The sequence below is a fragment of the Oncorhynchus gorbuscha genome, linkage group LG12, assembly GCF_021184085.1.
Source record: "Oncorhynchus gorbuscha isolate QuinsamMale2020 ecotype Even-year linkage group LG12, OgorEven_v1.0, whole genome shotgun sequence".
NCBI classification, from domain to species: Eukaryota; Metazoa; Chordata; class Actinopteri; order Salmoniformes; family Salmonidae; genus Oncorhynchus; species Oncorhynchus gorbuscha.
In genome coordinates, this window is record NC_060184.1 from 16,323,501 (window position 1) to 16,332,864 (window position 9,364).

Below are 9,364 nucleotides of genomic sequence, written 5' to 3' on the forward strand. Positions count from 1 at the left end.
AGAGTTCCAGGGCCGGTCGCTCCAGTGCACACAACACAATGACCCAGTGTGAGGGAGCAGGGAGCAGACGAGTACAAGTCTACGTCCCAAATGGCATTCTATTCCCTGCATAGTGCATATAGCCCTGGTCAAAAGTAGAACACTATGTAGGGAGTATTGTGCATCCCAATGTTTTTCTAAACACGAGCCTGGAATAGCACAAACGCTTTCGTTTGACGAGGAGTTCAAATTGTTTCCAGCCTCACGATACGGCCACACTTGCTGATTAACTTTGCAGGCTTGTATTTGCCACAATGTTGCGAACTAAAAGTGCTTCCAGCAGCCACTATGTAGGCAAAAGCTGTAGGCTTGAAACAGCTGCACACTCCTTCCTTAGTATGGGGATATAGACTGCATCCCAAATGGCATTCTATTCCCTTCGTAGTGCACTACTGTTTCTTGCTGTTTCTTGCTTCTTTAGTAATCCTTATTACTGTGTTTGGTTGGCAGGGAAAGAACTCCTCGTAAACTAGGGAGAGAAACTCTCATCGAAGGACCTTGGACTGTTTAGATGCTTTTATGAGGTATTTTATGAGGTATTTTCAGTGATTTACGACAACATATTATCCTTCTCTTAATTGTTTATGATAAGCTTTGAGTTCCCTGAGAAATGGATGCAACCATGGCATAAACTCTAGAGTATCAATCACAAATGACTTTGCCTTGCAATGGGGGTGGTTGAGAACTTGGCCCAGTGCAATGGGGGTGGTTGAGAACTTGGCCCAGTGCAATGGGGGTGGTTGAGAACTTGGCCCAGTGCAATGGGGGTGGTTGAGAACTTGGCCCAGTGCAATGGGGTGGTTGAGAACTTGGCCCAGTGCAATGGGGGTGGCCCCAGTGCAATGGGGTTGGTTGAGAACAATGGGGGTGGTTGAGAACTTGGCCCAGTGCAATGGGGTGGTTGAGAACTTGGCCCAGTGCAATGGGGGTGGTTGAGAACTTGGCCCAGTGCAATGGGGGTGGTTGAGAACTTGGCCCAGTGCAATGGGGGTGGTTGAGAACTTGGCCCAGTGTAATGGGGGTGGTTGAGAACTTGGCCCAGTGCAATGGGGGTGGTTGAGAACTTGGCCCAGTGCAATGGGGAACTTGGCCCAGTGGTTGAGAACTTGGCCCAGTGCAATGGGGGTGGTTGAGAACTTGGCCCAGTGTAATGTGGTTGGTTGAGAACTTGGCCCAGTGTAATGGGGGTGGTTGAGAACATGGCCCAGTGTAATGGGGGTGGTTGAGAACTTGGCACAGTGTAATGGGGGTGGTTGAGAACTTGGCCCAGTGCAATGGGGGTGGTTGAGAACTTGGCCCAGTGTAATGGGGTTGGTTGAGAACTTGGCCCAGTGTAATGGGGGTGGTTGAGAACTTGGCCCAGTGTAATGGGGTTGGTTGAGAACTTGGCCCAGTGTAATGGGGGTGGTTGAGAACTTGGCCCAGTGTAATGGGGGTGGTTGAGAACTTGGCCCAGTGCATCATGCGGGCTTGATGGGGACACGTCCCTTTTTTTAAAGAAAGCTTTTCATTGTTTTCCTGAGACATTAACATAATGGGCTGAATGCAGGAAGGCGATTTAGTAACCTGTAAAAATAAATCCAGTTAAATTTCACAATGCTATGAAAGCAGTTTGACTCGAGACAAAGAGATAATCCCATACCTTTTAAAACTCTCATTAATAAACTGTTGACAGACCTCGGGAAGCCCCCAAATACATCTGTCTGAAAGAGTGCACATTATAAATGAGGGCCTGAAAGGTCCCCCTTTGGAATAGTCCCTGAATGCATCCCAAATGGCACCCTATTCCCTATTTAGTGCACTACTTTTGACCAGAGCCCTATGGCCTGTATAAGGAATAGGGTGCCATTTGGAAAGCACTCCTGTTTTCTGCGTTTACTCTCGCTTGCTCTTTCCCTCATGTTTTCTCCCTCACCTAGACCCATCTGTTAGTCGGTGCAGAGAGCGTGGTCATTAGTAGCTAACAGTGCCTCGGCTTTGACAGAAGGGAAAACTGTCCACTGTGAGCTGTAAAAACTCCCATATGTGCCATACGAGAACAGCCACCAGCCGTCTGCTGCATTTAGCTAGAGCTCTGCCCAGGGTTTTCATTTGCCTTAGCGCTTAGCTAGCTTTTCCCCTCTCAGACCATCTTAACATACACATGGGGCAGGATACAGTTGCTGAATGTTATAGTATAACGACACACATCACTTAGCACGGCAGCAAAGAGGCCACGAGAGAGAGAGAGGGCTGCTACTACCCAGCTACACACGCACGCACACCCCCCACCACCACCTCTCCATGGTACAGCTAATGAATGGCTTGAAAAGCGCCCAGTCAGCCCTGCTCTCATAAATCAGACAGCAGCAGTCTGTCACTCCCCCTTCTCCCTTTCTCCTCCACAGTTTCCATTACATTCCCCTAGTTTAACTCCGTAGGTGCTGAGTAGCATGGTCAGGCTGGTGATAGTCTGCTCTCCTACCTGCTGCAGATACAGAGCAGTCGTCGACAGGTGGAGAAAACAGCTCAACACCGAACCCGATGGATGAAGTTTGTGACCTATACTCCCCAAAGAGCACAAAAGGGTTTATGTCAAGTAAACAGTTGAGAGGTCCAGCTAGAAGTAGGATCTCATGGCCAGAGTTCAGAGCAATAGACAAGCATCTTAACTCCCTTTGCCTGTTTTGCCCCAAAGCAATGCACTTAACCTCAACCGTGCAAATAAACAACAACAATCTTATGGTTGCGTCCCAAATGTGATCCTTTTCCCTATCTATTGGTCCTGGTCAAAAGTAGTGCACTACATAGGGGATAGGGTGTCATTTGGGACGCAAACTATGTGACCTGTTTGTTCTATGAGCCCATCTCAGGCTTCAGCCTCTCGCATAGAGTGCCTTCAGAAAGTATTCACACCCCTTGACTTTTTTTTGTTGTGTTACAAAGTGGGATTAAAATGTATTTAATTGTCATTTTTAGTCAATGATCTAGACAAAATATCTTGTAATGTCAAAGTAAAAAAATATATATACTAATAATATTTAAACACTATATCCTGATTAGATAAGTATTCACCCCCCTGATTCAATACATGTTAGAATCACCTTTGGCAGTGATTACAGCTGTGAGTCTTTCTGGGTAAGTCTCTAAGAGCTTTGCACACCTGGATTGTACAATATTTGCCCATTATTCTTTTTGAAATTATTCAAGAACTGTTAAGTCAAAACTGTAGCTAAGCCATTAAGGAACATTCAATGTCATCTTGGTAAGCAACTCCAGTGTATATTGTGCCTTGTGTTATTGTCTTGCTGAAAGGTGAATTTGTCTCCCAGTGTCTATTGGAAAGCACATTGAAGCAGATTTTCCTTTAGGATTTTGCCTGTGCTTAGCTATATCCCATTAATTTTTGTCCTAAAGAACTCCCTTGCCAATGGTATGATGCAGCGAGCACCATGCTTGAAAATATGAAGAGTGGTACTCAGTGATGGGTTGGATTTGCCTCAAACATAACTTTTTGTCCTGAATACAAAGCGCTAATTTCTTTGTCAATTTTTTTCCAGTATTACTTAAGAGCCTTTTTGCAAACAGGATGCATGTTTTGGAATATTTGAATCCTTCTTTTCACTCTGTAATTTTTGTTAGTATTGTGGAGTAACTACAATGTTGTTGATTAATCCTCAGTTTTTGCCAATCACAGCCATTAAATTCTGTAATTGTTTTAAAATCACCATTGGCCTCATGGTGAAATCCGTGAGCAGTTTTCTTCTCCAGCAGCTGAGTTAGGAAGGATACCTGTATCTTTGTGGTGACTTGATACACCATCTAAAGTGTAATGAATAACTTCACCATGCTCAAATGGGATATTCAGTGTCTGCTTTTTTTTTCTTCTACCAATTGGTGCCCTTCTTTGTGAGGCATTGAAAAATCTCCCTGGTCTTTGTTGTTTAATCTATGCTTGAAATTCCCTTCTCGATTGAGGGACCTTACAGATAATTGAATGTGTGGGGTACAGAGAACAGGTAGTCATTTAAAAGTCATGTTAACCACTATTATTTAACACAGAATGAGGCCATGGGATTTTTTAAGATCATCTTTACACTTGAAATTATTTAAGCTTGCCATAACAAAGGGCTCTCTCTCCCTCTCTCTCTCTCTCTCTCTCTCTCTCTCTCTCTCTCTCTCTCTCTCTCTCTCTCTCTCTCTCTCTCTCTCTCTCTCTCTCTCTCTCTCTCTCTCTCTCTCTCTCTCTCTCTCTCTCTCTCTCTCTCTCTCGATAATATAAATCATAAGACAGTTGTAGATATAATTTGATATAAAGAAGAATATACATAAGACAATGTCTTCGTTTCAATATTGTCCTTATAGTGTGCTCTAAAATATGGAATATCTCTAGATTCTGGAGAAAAAACATCACTTAATGTTTGAGACATTATCTCAAAGTACCTGCGCAAAAATGCAAATGCTTTCCGTTTGAGTTATATGAGGTTTTATTTACATTATCGCTCTCTCTCTCAAATCAATGGGCTTTATTGGCATGGGCAACATGTGTTAGCATTGCCAAAGCAAGTGAGGTAGATAATATACAAAAGTGAAATAAACAATAAAAATGAACAGTAAACATTACACATGCAGAAGTTTCAAAACAATAAAGACATTACAAATGTCATATTACGTATATATACAGTGTTGTAACAATGTACAAATGGTTAAAGTACACAAGGGAAAATAAATAAGGATAAATATGGGTTGTATTTACAATGGTGTTTGTTCTTCACTGGTTGCCCTTTTCTTGTGGCAACAGGTCACAAATCTTGCTGCTGCGATGGCACACTGTGGAATTTCACCCAGTAGAGATGGGAGTTTATCAAAATTGGGTTTGTTTTCAAATTCTTTGTGGATCTGTGTAATCTGAGGGAAATATGTGTCTCTAATGTGGTCATACATTGGACAGGAGGTTAGGAAATGCAGCTCAGTTTCCACCTAATTTTGTGGGCAGTGTGCACGTAGCCTGTCTTCTCTTGAGAGCCATGTCTGCCTACAGCATCCTTTCTCAGTAGCAAGGCTATTCTCACTGAGCCTGTACATAGTCAAACCTTCCCTAAGTTTGGGCCAGTCACGGTGGTCAGGTATTCTGCCACTGTGTACTCTCTGTTTAGGGTCAAATAGCATTCTAGTTTGCTCTGTTTTTTTGTTAATTCTTTCCAATGTGTCAAGTAATTATCTTTTAGTTTTTTCATGATTTGATTGGGTCTAATTGTGCTGCTGTCCTGGGGCTCTGTGGGGTGTGTTGTAGAATTGAATGGCTCTTTTCTGGATTTTGATCATTAGTGGGTATCGGCCTAATTCTGCTCTGCATGCATTATTTGGTGTTCTACGTTGTACACGGAGGATATTTTTGCAGAATTCTGCATGCAGAGTCTCAATTTGGGGTTTGTCCCAAATAAAGGGCAATGGGCTCTATGACTGGTTCAAGTATTTCTTAGCCAGATCCTAATTGGTATGTTGAATTTTATGTTCATTTTGATGGCATAGAATGCCCTTCTTGCCTTGTCTCTCAGATCTTTCACAGCTTTGTGGAAGTTACCTGTGGCGCTGATGTTTAGGCCAAGGTATGTATAGTTTGTGTGCTCTAGGGCAATGGTGTCTAGATTTAATTTGTATTTGTGGTCCTGGCGACTGGACATTTTTTGGAACACCATTATTTTGGTCTCACTGAGATTTACTGTCAGGGCCCAGGTCTGGCAGAATCTGTGCAGAAGATCTAGGTGCTGCTGTAGGCCCTCCTTGGTTGGTGACAGAAGCACCAGATCATCAGCAAACAGTAGACATTTGACTTCTCTCTCTATCTATCTATGTCTCTCGCTCTCTCTATCTATCTCTGTAATGTAGTGGTAAACAGCAAAGTTTGGCTGTGAGAATTTAAAAAAACTTTGCATCAGTTATGACTACAAAGGGAAATGCAGTGGTTTAATAATATGCATGTATAATGGTACCAAAGCATTGTACATTGAGTCATTTGTTTATGCACTGGCTCATTACTGTAAAGTAGCTATTAGCTTTTGTAAGAATGAGGTGTCATTTAAATTAAATTAAAATCTTCCACATGAATGTTAGGCTACAAGTAAAGGCAATGCTATGAAATGTACAAGGGCTGTGTGACATGCCTGGAGGCAGTTTCTCTTATATTATGACAGGCCAGGACATAATCTGCAGCAAGATCTATGGACTCTGTTTTCTCCTAAATGTAACTTTTTTATTTTTTGCATTTTAGGAGACACCTCTGAGTCATATTTTGAGCAGTGTAGTAGGAAGTGCTGTTTAGTTTATTTTTCACCCAATCCACAGTGTTTACATGATCTTTCTTCTCTGACCTTCCATGTTTTTCTATAGCGTCTAAATGGCCAGGCTCTGGTCACTGAGTCTTTACATTGTTAAAGTCTTCCTTTGCTTGAATTCTTTGAATCTGACAAGGTGTTGTGCTTATTTGATATCTCTTTTTAAAATTTGGTAACATTGAAGTTTGTGATTACATTACATTTCACCAATAATTACTGTACTCATTTTGGTTAGAGATTTCTATTTGTTAGAATTTTGTTATTTGTGATCAAATCGTTGAATTTAGCTGGTGCTTTTAGGCCAGTCGCTCGAAAGGGTCGATCTCTGGGTTGGGTTGCATAAGAACGCCTTGTGATAATAATATTCTGGATCACAGTGTGTTCGGTGAGTCTAGATTTTGTTGGCTATTTTCTACATTTGGAGTGCTGGGGGGAATCTCCCAAGTGTTGCTCTCTATTTATCTCTTGCTCTCTCTAATGGGGAATTAATCAACTTAAATTAGTCTGCAACACTTTGTTCCCTAAATGCAGACTTCAGTGAATCTACATATCCAGACTGTATCACAACCGGACGTAATTTTGAGTCCCATAGGGCGGCGCACAATTGGCCCAACGTCGTCCAGGTTTGGCCGGTGTTGGCTGTCATTGTAAATAATCATTTGTTCTTAAAACTGACTTGCCTTGTTACTGTAAATAAAGGTTAAATGAAAAGCATATGATGAAATTCCACAGAGCCACAGTAGTAGGCACAAATGGTATTCCCAGACACATACAGACCCCTCCCCCTGCTCAGTCTGCCCTCCCACTCTGTCTCTGTGTGAGATGGTCATTCGCTGAATCTCAGGGATGCTATCTCCACCGAGTTCATTAACGCCCATTTCAACATTCAGACCTCTCTCGTTCTCTATTTCTCTCAATTTAAGGGGCTTTATTGGCATGGGAAACATATGCTTACATTGCCAAAGCAAGTGAAAGATAATGAATACAAGTGAAACAATAAAAAATGTACAGTAAACATTATACTCACAAAAGATGCAAAATAATAAAGACATTTCAAATGTCATATTATGTCTATCTCTCTTCCTTACACAGTGTGGACAGGATTTATTCCATATTTCAGCAGCACAGACTGGGTAGATGGAACAATATAGTACCTTTAGTGACAGTGAGCCATGTGGATGAATAATGCATTGGGGTGGATGGGGGAGTGAGATGCCCACTGTCTCCTTCCTCTGGTCTATGTGATAATAAAAAGGGACTCGTGGGATTCCTGGGCTGTGTCCCAATTAGCACCCTATTCCCTATATAGTGCACTACTTCTGACCAGAGCCCTATGGGCTATTCTGGTGGTCAGTGAATCTTGGAACACACCACAGACATCTATCAGTGACATAGGTAAGGGCTGTTATTGTTTTTATAGGTTCTGTTTTATCCTGTGGTGGTCTATTAAATATTAATATCAAGCAGCCACTTGGAATGATCTGTTGTGGTTATGTTTTTTGGACCACTGTGATGCCTTTGGGAGAGAAAATATGTCATGCAGTTCAGTGTCTGGGTGGTACGAGCACTGGTCTGTGTGTGTGTGTGTGTACGTACAGTATGTGCCTGCATGCTTGCATGAATGCGGTTGTGCGTGCATGAATGCATTTGTGCATGCATGAATGTGGTTGTGCGTGCATGAATGTGGTTGTGCGTGCATGAATGTGGTTGTGCGTGCATGAATGTGGTTGTGCGTGCATGAATGTGGTTGTGCGTGCATGAATGTGGTTGTGCGTGCATGAATGTGGGTGTGCTTGCATGTGTGTAAGTCGCTCTGGATAAGAGCGTCTGCTAAATGACTTAAATGTAAATGTGTGTGTTGGGCGGCAGGTAGCCTAGTGTTTAAGATCTTTGGGCCAGTAACCAAAATGTTGCAGGTTCAAACGCCGAGCTGACGAGGTGAGAAATCTGTTGATGTGCCCTTGAACAAGGCAATTAACAACAATTGTGCCTGTAAATTGCTCTGGATAAGAGCATCAGCTAAATGACTCAAATGTAATTATTGTCCGCTCTGCTGTGAGCAACACTTTGAGGTTTGGAGGTTGTTGGAGGTTTCCAGGGGTGATTCATTCATTCAGCCAACAGCACCTCTATCATCTTTACCCTGAAGCTCTTCAATCAATCACCCATTCAGACAACACAACGGACCAGGTAACCTGCAGTACATTCAGGCAGGCAGTCAAAGAATGTGACTATTCTACAGATTGGGTATAATCTCAGTTGTTTTTGTGTTTGTTAGCGTCTGTGGGTCATTACCCCACTGTCAGATTAAAGGCAGAGCTATTGTATGTGTGTGTTGTGTCGGAGTGAGTGTGTGTGTGTCGATGTGAGTGTGTGTGTCTCCCAGTGTGAGTGACTGTTTGTCCCCTCTGCCCTCCCTGTGGAGGTCTTGGTAGGACACAGAGGGATCTGGTTGCGTGGGTGGGTGTCAGCTCCACACTAGGCTGCTCTTGGTAATTAAAGCTCCGGGGGCTGCAGGAGGTGGGTTACAGCTTTAACTGCAAAACATGTCCAATGACCCTTCCATCATCTACACCCTACCCCCTACCTCCCTCCACCTTCTACCACCCCTCCACCTCCTACCCCTGCACCTCCTAAGACCCCTCTACCCTCATCCCCGACCCCCTCCACCACCTACTCCTTCTACTCCCTAACCCCTACCTCCCTCCACCTTCTACCACCCCTCCACCTCCTACCCCTGCACCCACTAAGACCCCTCTACCCTCATCCCCGACCCCCTCCACCACCTACTCCTTCTACTCCCTACCCCCTACCTCCCTCCACCCTCTACCACCCATCCACCTCCTACCCCTGCACCCCCTAAGACCCCTCTACCCTCATCCCCGACCCCCTCCACCACCTACTCCTTCCACTCCCTACCCCCTGCCTGTGGGAATTTGATTTGTTCACACACTGCTTGCCTGGACCAGTGTGTTGGAAGTAGTAGAGGGCGAAAGACTGAGACTGTCCTA